The following is a 14,315-nucleotide window of genomic DNA, read 5'->3' on the forward strand; positions in this document are numbered from 1 at the left end:
TGATAATCACCCGGAATCCCCTGGAAAATCCCCTAGGAATCCCCGAGAAAATCCCCCGGAATTCGCCGGGAAAATCCCCCCAGAATCCCCGAGAAAATCCCCCGAATTCCCCTAGAAAGTCCCCCCGGACTCCCCCGAGAAATTTCCCCCGGAATCCCCGGGAAAATAGCCCCCGGAATCCGCGAGAAAATCCCCCCGGAATCCACGCGAAAATCCCCCAGAAATCCCTGTGAAAGCCCCCCCGGAATCCCCAAGAAAATCTCCCCGGAATCCCCGAGAAAATTCGCCCGTAATACTCGGAAAATATGCCCGGAATCCCCTGGAAAAACCCCCCGGAATCCCCTGGATAATCCCCCGGAATCCCCTGGATAATCCCCCCGGAATCCCCGATAAAATCCCCCTGGAATCTCCAGGAAAATGTCCCGGGAATACGCGAGAAAATCCCCCCGGAATCCCCTGGAAAATCCCCCTGAATCCCCGAGAAAAACCCCCCTGAATCCCCGAGAAAATCCCCCGGATTCCCCTGAAAATCCCTCGGAATCCCCGGGCAAATCTCCCCGGACTCCCCGAGAAAATCCCCCGGAATTCCCCGGGAAAATCCCCCCGGAATCCCGAGAAAATCCCCTAGAATTCCCCGGGATAATCCCCCCGGAATCCCCGAGAAAATCCCCCGAATCGCCGGAATAATCCCCTGGAATTCCCGGGAAAATCATCCCGGAATCCCCGAGAATATCCCCCCGGTATCGCCGAGAAAACCCCCCCGGAATTCCTCGTAAAATCCCCCCGGAATCCCCGGGAAAATCCTCCGGACTCCCCGAAAAAATCCCCCGGAATACTCGGGAAAATCCCCCGGGAATCCCCGAGAAAATCCCCCGGAATTTCCCGGGAAAATCACCCCGGAATCCCCGAGAAAATTCTCCCGAAATACTCGGCAAAATCCCCCAGGAATCACGGAAAATTCCCCGGAATCCAGGAGAAAATACCCCGGAATCCCCATGAAAATCCCCCCGGAATCTCCGAGAAAATCCCCCGGAATCCCCGCGAATATCCCCCCGGAATCCCCGGGAAAATCCCCATGAATTCCCCGGGAAAATAATCTCGGAATCCCCGAGAAAATCTCCCCGGAATCACCGAGATAATGGCCCGAATACCCGAGAACATCCCCCGGAATTGCCCGAGAAAATCATCCCGTAATCCCCGAGGAAATCCCCCGGAACACTCGGGAAAATCCTCGGAATTCCTCGTAAAATCACCCCGGATACCCGGGAAAATCCCTCCGGACTCCCCGAAAAATTCCCCCCGGAATACTCGGGAAAATCCCCCCGGAATCCCCGAGAAAATCCACCCGGAATCCCCTGGAAAATCCACCGGGAATTCCCCGGGAAATTCCTCGCTGAAACCCCTGGAAAATCCCCCCGGAATCCCGGAGAAAATCCCCCGGAATTCCCGACAAAATCCTCCCGGAATCCCCAGAAAATCCCCCCGGAATTCCCGAGAAAATCCCCCCGGAATCCCCGGAAAATCCCCGCAGAATTCCGGTCCATTTCTGTAGGAGAATAGTTTGTAAGGATAGTGCAGAAGGCACTAGTTGCCAACGAGTTACAGCTGTAGTGATTAGCAAGGAGTGGAAACAGCCTTGCCTGCCCAGTGAGGCTGGTTGTTATAAAAGCGTGGGTCAGCTGGCTGCCAGTTTCACTAAGCACAGCTCCAGCTGGAGGTGCAGAGCCTGCTGCAGTGTGGGCTGGAGCCTGCTGGCTGTGCTGCGAGGAGAAGGGACACGTGGCCGTGCAAGGGATGGACAAGGTGAGAGGATGCTGTGTGTGGGACAGACAGGCTCAGGTGGCTGGGGAAGGGACAGGCTGGGGTTTAGCCAGTCGTACAGAGGAGAGGAGCAGTCGGTGCTGTGTGGAGCTGCCTGTGAGAAAAGGAGTCAGAGTTGCCTCAAAGAAATCTGTGGAGAGAAGGCATGAAAAGTGTGTAATGAAAGACTAATGTTGGTGCCTGTCATGTCTGTCTTGATAGAATTGCTACACGTTTTCTCGGAATGCTTGAATTTAGACATAAAATGAAAACTTTATTGTAAGAAAGGAATGCATTTCTCACCAAAGTGGTGTAGGGTGGGGATCACAACTGACAGATGGCCTGGAAGCGGAACGGCCACAGGGGTTACTGTAACTGGGCCTCCAGTACCAAAGCCCCAGTGGGTTTAAAGGCTAGAGCTGGGCTGGGATTAGCACGGGCTATGCAGCTGGGCTCATGCACAGGTCTGTCAGCACTCCTACCCGAGGACAGTCCCTCACCTAGGGAGAGGTTCTAGGCCTGGAGATGAGGCTGAGTTTGGGAAGGGTGATGAGGACATGGTTAGGGAGGGATGTAAATGCATATCAAAAGACTTAATTTTGAGGGGTGGCAAGCATTAGCTATAAACCAGTAAGTATTTACAGCTAAAGGCTGGAGGTGGGGGCTGTCTGAGGAGGACAGGACTGTTTAAGGCTGAAGTTGGAAGAGAAACCTTGGTGAAGCTTTTGCGTTAGAAACGGCCTCACCTGCCAAATCAGATTTTTGTCTTCAGGATTGCATGAGTGAGGATGCCACAGCCAAGGAAAAGGTTCAGGTTTGGGAGGCAAAGGCGAGTTAGGCAGGGCTGCAGGGCTGGGGCTTGGCTGTTTCCATACTGCTCAGGGCAGCAAAGGGTAGCTGGCTCACTGGGCCTTGGATCTAGAACTCTTTCTGGAACAAGGTGGAGAGCTGAGGTTCATGCAAGGAAGGGGCCAGGAATTCTTTGTCTGACTGGAAAATGCCAGAGGGGCAGTGTGTGACTCGGATAGGATGATATGTTCGTCTGGCGAGAGTCACAAAAGAATATTTTGGTTTACTGATAACTGGGCAGCTCAGAAGTTACTACTTGACTTAGTTGCTGCTCCCATCTGTTGCACACATAAACAGAGCAAAGCAGATGAATTCTCTCGGAGCCTGAAGTCTTTGACTGGCCCTCCAAAAATGCTGCCCGCTAAAAAACAGACGTGGGGGAGGAAAGTTGTCAGATACAATAGAGCAAGAAAAGGACACGGGCTTCAAAGTGCCCTCCAGCAGACCATGGAAGTGACCTGTCTGAAGTGAAACCAGCAGTCTGCTTCCCCAGCCTCCTGGAAGCCTCTAACAGCTACACAGGCAGTGAGGGGAGAGAACAATTCAACCTAAAAATAATTTTCAGTAGCGTTCTGCACTGCTGTTAAAAATACTGCAACCAGGGAATGTGGTGTGGTGATAACTATTAGGCCTGTAAGTCTGGTAACTGGGGCTTTTAGCTCAAACATCTCGGTATGGCTACTTTGAGCCTTGTAAAAGCTGCGTTAAGTCCAATTTCTTGGGTAGTTCTACTAGCTCTAGCCTTGCTTTTCATCCCCTCAGTAACAAAGCAACTCCCTCTCGAGAATGTTATTTACTTTCCATATGATGTGCCTACCAATTTCTGGAATTGCAAATGTCTTTGGATACATGCGTAAATTTAAGTTTCAAGAAAGCTGTCAAGCTAAAACAAAGGCTTGCCATAATGCAGAAGAAAATGTTTTATGGAAGAACTGAGAGGTCCCTACCTGGGCATAGAATTTGCTATACTAAGGTGTGTTCCAAACGGATCTGCCATCTAACAAGCAGAAAAATAGTTGGAATGTAGTGAGTTCAATTTAACTATTGCTAGAAATAGGAATTATTAGCAGAGCTTGGAGCATGATATCACTAGCAGCAGTAAGACGCTTTTAGCTTGCTTCTCATAAATTACTTGTAAAAAGCATTTGTACCTAGTGTGTAGCAATTAATATTTCCTCATTTTCTTCCCCCCCGCCCCCCAGTCTCAGGTACTCCTTTTATTTTACCCTTTTCTGTCTTGTAACATCACCTTCCTTTATTTTATTCTATCTTCTGTTCTCAGAACATCGCAGCATCCTCTGTCAATGTGAAAGCATTTGTTCATCCTGTCTTGGAATGGCTGTCAATGTTGCCCTCTTCTGGATCACTTTTTTTTTTTTTTTTTTTTTTTTTTTAACAATATGTTGCTAAATGTCAGGAAAATTAATCCACAAACACCAGCGGTTTATGTCCAAAAAGGAAACAGAGGAGTCCTTTTTGCTTTATTCGAATAAAGGGAGAGGCCATGGGACATTCCCCTGGGATCTCTCAAATTTTTGGAGGACGCAGCCTCCTTTTTATCCTATTTTCCCGGCCGCATTTCCCTCTCTCTTTTCCCATTGGCTGAGGTACTTGAGAGGCACAGACTTCCCGGAACGCCTGATACCTGAAATTCCCCTCTAATGTATAACCCTCCCTTTTAATTTTTAATTCTTATAGAATTCATAGTTTCCCCCCGTTGCTTCTTTCATCTTTCGATATCCAATTTCATTTATCAGCAGCCCTGCAGTTTGTTTGTCAAGGCAACTATCTCTTTCCATTCATCAATCAGTGGAATCCATCCCATTGTTTCTTTTATCTCTCAGTGCTAGCCTTATCTACAGGCTGATCCACAGCTCATTTGTAAAGACAAATTCAACATTCCTCTCAGCTAATAAATGAGAAGTTAGCTGAAAAAAGTAAAAACTGGATTTTTTTTCTGGTGTGTGTCGGACAATACAGTGGAGAGAATTTGCGGGAGGATGATCGAGGATATCCTATTATAATATCGTTCTCGGACATTTTACTATTTTAGATCATCAGTTGTATTCTGAAAGAAATCTATTTTAATGATATGTGTACGTTTGCACGAAGTTATAGTTAAATATAGCTTGCGGCTGGGCTCTTTAATGAATAGGGGTATTTTTGGTTTTAATTCAATATTTTATGCTTGTGGTGTGTAGTGTGCTGATTTATTTTTTAATGTTATTTACTACGTGCGCTTTTGTTTTTGAGTGAAGGTAACTTTCTGGATGGCTTTGTATTTGAGGCAGAATGAATTGAAGTAGGTTTTTAAAACTGATTTTTCATATGTACGATGGGGAGTTTAGTAGGGGCAGCTCTGATGGTGGGGGCTTGGTTGTTAATTTTATCAGACGGCTTTTGTTAGATACAGCTTTTAATTCTGGAAAGTTTTTTTTTCTAATGTCGTGCTTTGAAGGTGGTTTTCGAGGATGTATGGTATAGCTTTATTTTGTTTGTAGATGGTGTATGATAAGGGCTATGGTCTATTTATCTAATGCCATGTTTTTTCATTCAGGTGTTGATAAGGGAGTTCTTGAATGGCGTTTTGTGTTGTTTTTGTTTTTGGTGGGGCGTTGTTTTTAAAGAATACCTTGATAAGGTTTGCCGATGGCGTTCTAGCCTGTAGCATAAGGCATAGGGTAGTTTTTGAATTATTTTGTGGTGGCTTTGATTCTTGCCAGTATGTAGTGTTTGTTTGAGGTAATGCTGTGTAGCTAATTTCTGTTTTCTTATTAATATTAGAATTGGAGTGTTGTAGTATATGGGCTGTTATTATATCCTAGGGGTTCTATTTATTTGGTTTGATTGTTTTCTAGTTATGGATAATTTTTCTCAAAAAACCATTTTCAGAATTTCAGGCGTGACACAAAAGAACACTCAGATTGCTGGAAGGGAAACGTGTGCCCAGATTGTCTCGAAGCAGTGCTGCTGTCGGTTCTCGTTCAGTTGTGTCTTCTGAAAATGAGACTGTTGTATTCATTGCGCTGTGCTAAACACTTGTCATTCTCCCAATGCCAGGAAACAGATGAAGCTTGAAGAAAGAGGAAGGAATTTGGAAGCGTACAAACAAGCTGAGAAGAGGTTCAGAGATCAGGGTGCTCACTGGCAGCAGGGGCTGGGGTTAGGGCTGAGCAGGAGCAAAGCCGGAGCACATCAACCTCACCTCGTGTTTTCTCGGGGGCTTTATGGCCCTGGCAAGAGAGAGATGTTCACTGACGAGTCCCAGGCCGAGCCGTGAGCACAGCATGTTGTGTTGGAGCTGGGGGTTTTTTTTGAGACGTTCAGCAGCCACACTCTCTAGTCAAGAGTCCTGAGGTTTGTTGCTGCTCCACTTTCATCCTCATATCCAGCTTCCAGCCCTTTTCTTCTCTCTGTCCAGTGTGTCTTTTGTGTTCCTTTCTTGTCCTGTGTGCTCCCCATCCCATTCCCGTTCCCTACGGAGGGGGAGGGTGTGGAGACTGGGGGCTCCGACGTGGTTTGGGGCACCCCAAGGTCCCTGGGAAAGGGAGCCGGGCTGCGCTGGAGGAGCAGGTGAGTCGGGCATGGCGGGGGGGGGGGGGTCATGCTGGGTGCCAGAACATTGAGAGGGAGGGGTGGGTGTAGAATGCATGAAAAACAGAACCATAAAAAATACCTAAATATAGTCTAAAAGGAATGTTTAAATGCTTTTTATTTGGGTAGAGGCACGGTTTTTATAGCTAATATAAAAATAAAATATAAAGAATAGAAATAGATTGGTATACATGTAAAATATAATGAAATATAAGTAGCAAATATCTATGAAAAATCTAGTGTATAACAGAAATAATGCAAATATAAGAATATGTATAAATATAAAATAGAGCTATGAGAATGGGAATAAGAATGGGGTAAAACATCAGTGAGAAATGGAAAAAAACCACATGAAAAATGGTGGGAAAATCAGTGAGAAATGGAGAAAAATCAGTGAAAAACGGGGGGGGAATCTTTGAAAAATGGGGAAAAAAATCCGTGAGAAATGGGGGAAAAAAAATCCATGAAAAATGGGGGAATAAATCAGTGAGAAACGGGGAAAAGTGGGGGAAAAAATAATTGAGAAATGGGGAAAAAATCAGTGAGAAATGGGGGAAAAAATCCGTGACGAATGGCGGGAAAAGTCATTAAGAAATGGGGGAAAAATCAGTGAGAAACAGGGAAAAAATCAATGAGAAATGGGGGAAAATTTGGGACAAAATCAGCGAGAAATGGGGGAAAAATCAGTGGTAAATGGGGGAAAAGTCGATGAAAAATGGGGGAATATTCAGTGAGAAATGGGGGGGGGGGGGAAATCAGTGAGAAATGGGGAAAAAATCCATGGAAAACAATCCATGGGCAATGGCGGGAACAGAGCGAGCTGTTGTCGCTCGTGCTGTGGTGGCCGATGCTGTGGGGAAAAAATAAGTGAAAAATGGGGGCAATAATCAGTGATAAATGGGGAGAAAATCAGTGATTAATGGGCGGAAAAATGCATGAAAAATGGAAGGAAAAATTCAGAGAGAAATGGGGGCAAATATCAGTGATAAATGGGGAAAAAAAATCAGTGATTAATGGGGGGAAAAATGCATGGAAAATGGGGGGAAAATTCAGAGAGAAATGGGGGCAAAAATCAGTGAGCAATGGGGGGGAAAATCGGGAAATATCAATGGAAAAATGGGGGGAAAAAATCAGTGAGAAATGGGGGAAAAAATCAGTGAGAAATGGGGGAACATCATGGTGAAATGGGGAAAAAAAATCTTTGATAAATTGGGGAAACAAATCATTGAGAAATGGGGGAAAAAAATCAGTGAGAAATGGGGAAAATATGGGAAAAAAATCCACGAAAATTGCGGGAAAAAATGCATGAAAAATTGGGGAAAAATCAGTAAGAAATGGGGGAAAAAATCCATGAAAAATGGCGGGAAAAATCAGATCGGCGATCGATAGCTAATGCGTGCCGATCGATTAGATCGGCGATCGATTGATCACGACTACCGATCGATTATATCGGCGTTCGATTGCTAATGCCTGCCGATCGATTAGATCGGCGATCGATTGATCGCGCCTGCCGATCGATTAGATCGGCGATCGATTGATCGCGCCTGCCGATCGATTAGATCGGCGATCGATTGATCGCGCCTGCCGATCGATTAGATCGGCGATCGATTGCTAATGCCTGCCGATCGATTAGATCGGCGATCGATTGATCGCGCCTGCCGATCGATTAGATCGGCGATCGATTGATCGCGCCTGCCGATCGATTAGATCGGCGTTCGATTGCTAATGCCTGCCGATCGATTAGATCGGCGATCGATTGCTAATGCCTGCCGATCGATTAGATCGGCGATCGATTGATCGCGCCTGCCGATCGATTAGCTCGGCGATCGATTGCTAATGCCTGCCGATCGATTAGATCGGCGATCGATTGATCGCGCCTGCCGATCGATTAGATCGGCGATCGATTGCTAATGCCTGCCGATCGATTAGATCGGCGATCGATTGATCGCGCCTGCCGATCGATTAGATCGGCGATCGATTGCTAATGCCTGCCGATCGATTAGATCGGCGATCGATTGATCGCGCCTGCCGATCGATTAGATCGGCGATCGCTTTCCAATGCCTGCCGATCGATTGCTAATGCACACTATTTGCACACTCCTTGCACACCCTTTGCACTCATACAGAGGCAGGAGGTTTCTCAGTTCTGGTCGGGGTTTTTTGGGGCGTTCATTCAGGGGGATTTCCTCAAGGATTGGGACACTCCTTGATTCCATCCCTTGCCTGTCTCCCAAGCGCCACCCTGTGGGCAGAGCGCGGTACTGCGCGCCTGCCTCTCCCAAGATGGCGGCTCGGGTGTCGCTCCCCGACCTTCTAACTCTGGCTGCAAAAGGAGGGGGGCACAGCAAGGAGCCCGCTCGCTCTAGTGGGATGCCTGCGCACGACGCCGACACCGATCCCACGGGTGCGATTTTCGGCGGCGTTTCCAATCGTGCGGACATCTCCTTCAGCCCGCTTCGGCCCGGGGGAGAGGGGCGGGGCCGCCAGCGATGGTGCCGGCGCAGCCCGGGCAGGCTCGGGGCGGAGCCGGGGCTTGGCGAGGCGGGGCACGGAGGTCCCGGGGACGGGACCGGGCGGGGCCGGGGCGGTGCTTTAGGGGCGGTCCCCAGTGGTCCCGGGCGGCACCGGGGGCGGGGCCGGGTGATCCCGGAGCGGCACCGAGCTGTGCTGGGGACGGTGCTGCAGGGGCGGTGCCGGGCCCGCCTCAGGGTGATTGAATGCCCAGAAATCGCCTCCTCTGCCCCGTGCTCACACTGAGCTGCGGGCTGCAGCGTGCTGTCGGAGCTCCGCACACAGCACGGATTTGGGCTTCCCCTCCTCTCAAACCCTCTCCCCCTTCTTCCTCCTCCTCATCTTCCTCTTTGTCCTCTGTCACTGCTGAGGCTCTGGAAAGAACTGAAATTCTGCAGGGAGAGATGTCCTCTCGTGGCCCCAGGGACTGCCTCGGCACGGGCCACGAGCGCCTCCGGCCCCTGCCTTCTCCTGCTTGAAAAGATCACCTGGAGCCCGAGCTCGGGGGGGTGAAATCAGCTGAAATCCAGGTAACTCTGTCAAGTGCCCCCCAGGGACATCGGCGGGGCTGGGGGATGAGGGTTTGAAACAGCAAATTCTTTGGAATATACACCTGTCCCTGTGCCGATGCTGCTGAGCTTCCTGCCACAGTATATCCCCACTCCATGAGGCGCTGTGAGGTTATGGCAGTGGGAATTGAGCAGGGAATTCGGGGCTATGGGCATAATTCACGGGAGCTAGCAAAGCTGACAGCCAACCCCAAATCGGGGCACAGCACAGAGAACAATCTGTGTGCTGCCCTGTCAGCTCAAGCTCCTGGGCTGGGAAGTATTGGGAGTTAAATGTATGGAATTACACAAATCACAGCAACTGGCATCACCCAGAGGGACAATCCAAGGCCCAAACAATTCCTCCACAGTCCACTCTGGGAAAAACACCCTGTGCCTGCCAGGAGCTCTGACCCTGCTTTTCCTACCAGCTCCTGAGCAGTGTCAGGGCCACCACGACGCCTTTAAAATCCAGATAAACCCCAAATCCTACACAGTGAATAATCCAAAGAAAGTACTGAATTGTTGTCATTAAAAGCTCAAAACTCATTAAGAATTCTATGACAACAGTGTAATGGACTCCCAGGAACCTCATGAATGCTCTCGGTTTCATTTTTGTGTATTTTTACTCCCTCATTTGGCAGCTTGTAAAACTTATCCTGGAATTCAGAGGTCAAGCAGGATCGACTTTGGATTGACCTTCACCTCTGTTCCCACTTTGTGCAAACACAACTCGTGCCCAGGTGGGTGAACTCATCACCTCAGCTTTTCACTCCAGAGTATCCCCTCCTTATTTCCCTGTAGATGAACTCAGATCCACTCCTCACCTCCACTGGTCATCCAAGCGTCCATTCTGTTCCCCACAGGCCCTGGTGGCCCCAGGGAGCTCCCTTGGCCTTTCTCCTGCCCCTCTGCAGCCCGAGGTCGCTACACAAACAGTTCTTGTGTCCCCTCTAAATGACCCCGGGTTTTCTGCTCAATGAATGGCATGACCCGTGCCCACTGCTCATGATTCACCCAACCAAAATCAAGAGCAAATGTTGCTTGGGCTTTAAGAACTTGAAATAACTCTGAAGCAAAAGAAATCACCTTTTTCTTCTGGTTTTTATTTTTATTTTTTCATTTAAGATGCTGGACTTGCCTCTGTGGATGTGTGCTGAGCTCTCACTGCAGGGGACTGTCAGGCCTGAATGGCTGTGAGTTCGTGTTCTTCTCAGTAGGGAATCAGAAATTATTCTTAGACCATAGAATTGTTTTCTGAAACCTTTCCCCTTTCCTCTTTGTGCCTTTGAATTTTTCAGCTGTTCCCTGTTGTCACTTCCCCTGCCTGACTTCTGTGCAGCTCCTAGCTGGGAAAAACTGGGAAAACTTAGGGGGTACAGAGGTGGAATTTTTGGCTGGATTTTTCTAACATTTCTAATTTTGCTGAACTTATTTCCCCAGTGAGAAGAGCACGAACTCACAGCCATGCAGGCCTGACAGTCACTGCGGGAAATCTGACACAGTATTAATAAGTAACCTTTCCTGAGAGCAGTCACCACCCCAGTCCTCCAGCCTTGTCAAATGTTTGCAATGAATGGACCCAAGTTCTAATCCTTAATCTAAATTTATGTCAGCTTTTGTTAGAAAGATACCGGACAGTAAATCATACAAGAGAATTTAAAAATTGCACAAAGAATAACAGGCCCAGACCAAACCCAACCACCCCCATCACCGCTCCACCCCAATTTTGGGAGAAACAGTGATACAGTTTATAAATACTCTCCTTCCACACTATTCAGTCCTTCACCGCACATCCCCAGAGAGGAGTCCCTCAGACCTTGCTCCCCTGAACACCAGGAGAGCTGGAGTTTCACCCAGATCCCACATTCCCATGGCAGTTAATCCCAGCAGGGAGGCAAAGAGGAACCCTGCATCCTCTGGCATAGCCCACAGCACGGGCAGCACCAGGAGCCCTCCAGGCTCAGACCTCTGGTGCTGAAGCCTCTGGGCTTTGGCTGATCAAACACCACAGCTCTTGGCAAAGATGCCAGGAGAGTCGTGATTCTTCCTGTCCTGAAAGAGAGGAGGAAAAGAAAATTAAGTCGACTGCAGAAGGATTCCAGCTCTCAACTTCTGCTCTGATTCCTCACTCTGGGGTTTTATCCATGACAAGTGACACCAATTCAGAGTGCCCTTTTCCAGCATTTTTATTCCTAACTATTTCAGACATTAAAAGGATGCTCATTTCTCTTATTGTATTCTTTGCTTAATTTTATTAGAGGCATTTTCATCCCAGACCCCACTTGTCAGTTCTTCAATCCTTTAGCACTGGACTTGGCACAAAGGGATACCCGTGGTGCTGCATCACAAGAAATCCCAAAGAGAAACCCCTTCCAAACCTGACGGAGAAAGCTTTCAAGGCACTCCAGAACACAGACAGCTTTTCCTGCCTTGTCAGGCCACACCAATTCTGTCCCATCCACCTGAACTGTGCAGGTGAGGAAAAGGCTTTCCTTGCTCCTCGGGAATCACTGTCTGAGACCACAGATGTCCATCCTGGGCAGCACCTGGAAACAACGTGGGAAAGGCAAAATGAGAGTGTTTTCTATCAGAAAATTACTACTACTAATAAAAATAACAATCAGAACTTCTGGACAAATTTAGTAACATCACTTTGATATGAGAAATACAGGCCATGCCCATCCTTCTAGCCCAGGTGAAAACAGGAAGGAGAACTAGAGGAAAAGCAGAGTCCCTTATTTGATCTCTGGACACAAACGGAGGCCTTTTCCCTGTGAAACCAAACTCACCCTTCCAGGGTTCCTGAGATCAGCTACGAGGAGGCTTTTGGCACTCCAAGAGCAGCTGGGTCACAGCTGGATGCGGCTTGGGTCTGGGAGACACCGTGCTCCTTCTGGAATTCTAGCACGCAAATGCCTGCTCCTGGCCCCAGGCCCGGAGATAAAATCTGTGGGGTTTTTCCCTGTGCAACATTGTTCACCCCTCCCAGGTTCCTGAGATCTGCACAGAGGAGGCTTTGGGCACCCCAAAGGCAGCCAGGGTTACAGGTGGGGGCAGCTTGGGGCTGGGAGAAATCCTCATCCATTTGGAATTTTATCAGGCAGAAACCTGGCTGGGTGCACAGGTCTCTGGACACGACCAGTGGCCCTTTCCCCTGTGAAACAAAACTCACCCTGCCAGGCTCCTGAGACCACTTAGGAGGAGGGGTTTGACTCTCCAAGAGCAGTCGCAACGAGAGATGCTCACACAGAAGGCCATGCAGAAGAGGAAACGAGCGCACCCGCAGCCCCCCAAGGCGCGCCCCAACGCCCCAGACCCGGCACTGCCAGCTCGGGCAGTCCCATAAAGCATCCCCCGCCTCCGCAGCGGCGGGACAGGCGGGGCCCGGGGTCCCGAGGAAACCGAGCGTGCCCGGAGGCGCGGCAGGACGGCAGCGCAGCGCCGCCTGGCGGCGGAGCAGGAGAGCAGCGCCGGGCCCCATGGCGGTATCGGTACCCGTGCGCCCCCTGCTGTCCGCGGCGATGCAGCGCCCGATGCCGAGTTCCACGCCCGTGTCGCCGAGGGAGAGGGGCACCGCTGGCTGGGGCCTCCCCGCCGACACGGACAGAAGCCGAAGCAGAAGCCCCGGTGCCATTGGCGGCCCCTACCCAGCGGGCCGGGCTCCGCCGGGCCCGCGGCCCCGCGCGGTATCGGGTCGGCCCGCTCCCGTCTTCGTCGCACCCGGCCCTGCTCCTGGCATGAAGCGCGTCACCGCCCCGCGCCGTCCCGCCCCCCGCGCGTCATCGCGTGCGTTCGGCGGCCCGCCCCGGGGGCGGTGCCGGGGGCGCTACCCGGGGCGGTGCCGGGGCAGTGCCGGGGGCGGCACCGGGGGCGGTGCCGGGGCGGTGCCGGGGGCGTTCCCGGTCGCCGTGCCGGGGTAGCCCGGGGAGCGGTTCCGGGAGCGGTTCGGGGGGCGGTGCCGATTGCAGTCCCGGTCACTGTCCCCAGTCCCCGTCCCCAGTCCTGGTCCCGGTCCCAGTCCCCGGTTCCGGTCCCCGATCCTGGTCCCAGTCCCAGTTCCCCGTCCCGGAACCCGATCACGGTCCTGGTCCCAGTCCCCAATCCCGGTCCCGGTCCCTGTCTCCAGTCCCCGTCCCCGATCCCGGTTCCGGTCCACGTCCCCGATCCCGATTTTTCCCCCCCTTTCACACTGATTTTTCCCCCGATTTATCAATGATTTTTTTCCCCATTTTTTCCCATTTCTCACTGATATTTTCCCCCATTTTTCAGGGATTTTTTTCCCCATTTCTCACTGATTTTTTTCCCCATTCTTCATGGAGTTTTCCCCCCGTTTTTCACTGATTTTCCCCCATTTCTCACTGATATTTTCCCCCATTTTTCATGGATTTTTTCCAGATTTATCCCCATTTCGCACTGATTTTTTCCCCATTTTTCATGGACTTTTCCCCCCCGTTTCTTACTTATGTTTTTCCCCGATTTCTCATTGATTTCCCCCCTCCCCCCCCCCCCCATTTCGCACTGATTTTTTACCCATTTTTCCCCATTTCTCACTGATTTCTTTCGCCATTTTTCATGGAATTTCCCCACCCATTTCTAACGGATTTTTTCCCCACTTTTCCCCATTTCTCACTGATTTTTCCCCCCATTCTTCAGGGTTTTTTTTCCCCATTTCTCACTGATTTTTCCCCCCATTCTTCATGATTTACAGGATACTCTATCGTGAATGGAAAGCAATTAAAGGAAGGGGGGAGGTTACCAGCCACCTGGTCAGCTCAGACAGCAGAGCTGCACACGCTTGTGAGAGCCTGTGAATTATAGCAGGACAAGACATTAAATATATTTACTGATTCTAAATATGCATATGCGGTAATACATGCATTTGGAAAACTATGGGGGAAAAAAGAGGTTTATTAAGCTGCAGAAGAAAGAAGAAAAAAATTGGTTTACAAGGGATGGCAAGCAGTGGATACCAAAAGCTCTAGCCTTACAATTGTTAAAACAACTTCATTA

The 14,315-nt window shown here is 49.8% G+C and overlaps 1 long non-coding RNA gene across 2 annotated transcripts; it reads right to left on the minus strand.

Moving 5' to 3' along the window:
* Positions 1–10,390: 10,390 nt before the first annotated feature.
* LOC148217615 (uncharacterized) lies at positions 10,391–13,106 on the minus strand. 2 transcript variants are annotated; one of them, XR_015800941.1, is made up of 3 exons: positions 12,953–13,106; positions 11,684–11,851; positions 10,391–11,357 (listed from the first exon to the last, which is right to left on the minus strand). It is a non-coding gene; the product is annotated as an uncharacterized LOC148217615 (long non-coding RNA). The 2 variants fall into 2 exon arrangements; XR_015800940.1 differs by lacking the exon at positions 12,953–13,106 and having other exon boundaries at positions 11,684–11,903.
* Positions 13,107–14,315: the final 1,209 nt, after the last annotated feature.

Source organism: Sturnus vulgaris, unplaced genomic scaffold (assembly GCF_052056855.1).
Source record: "Sturnus vulgaris isolate bStuVul1 unplaced genomic scaffold, bStuVul1.hap1 Scaffold_525, whole genome shotgun sequence".
In the NCBI taxonomy this organism is placed as follows: Eukaryota; Metazoa; Chordata; class Aves; order Passeriformes; family Sturnidae; genus Sturnus; species Sturnus vulgaris.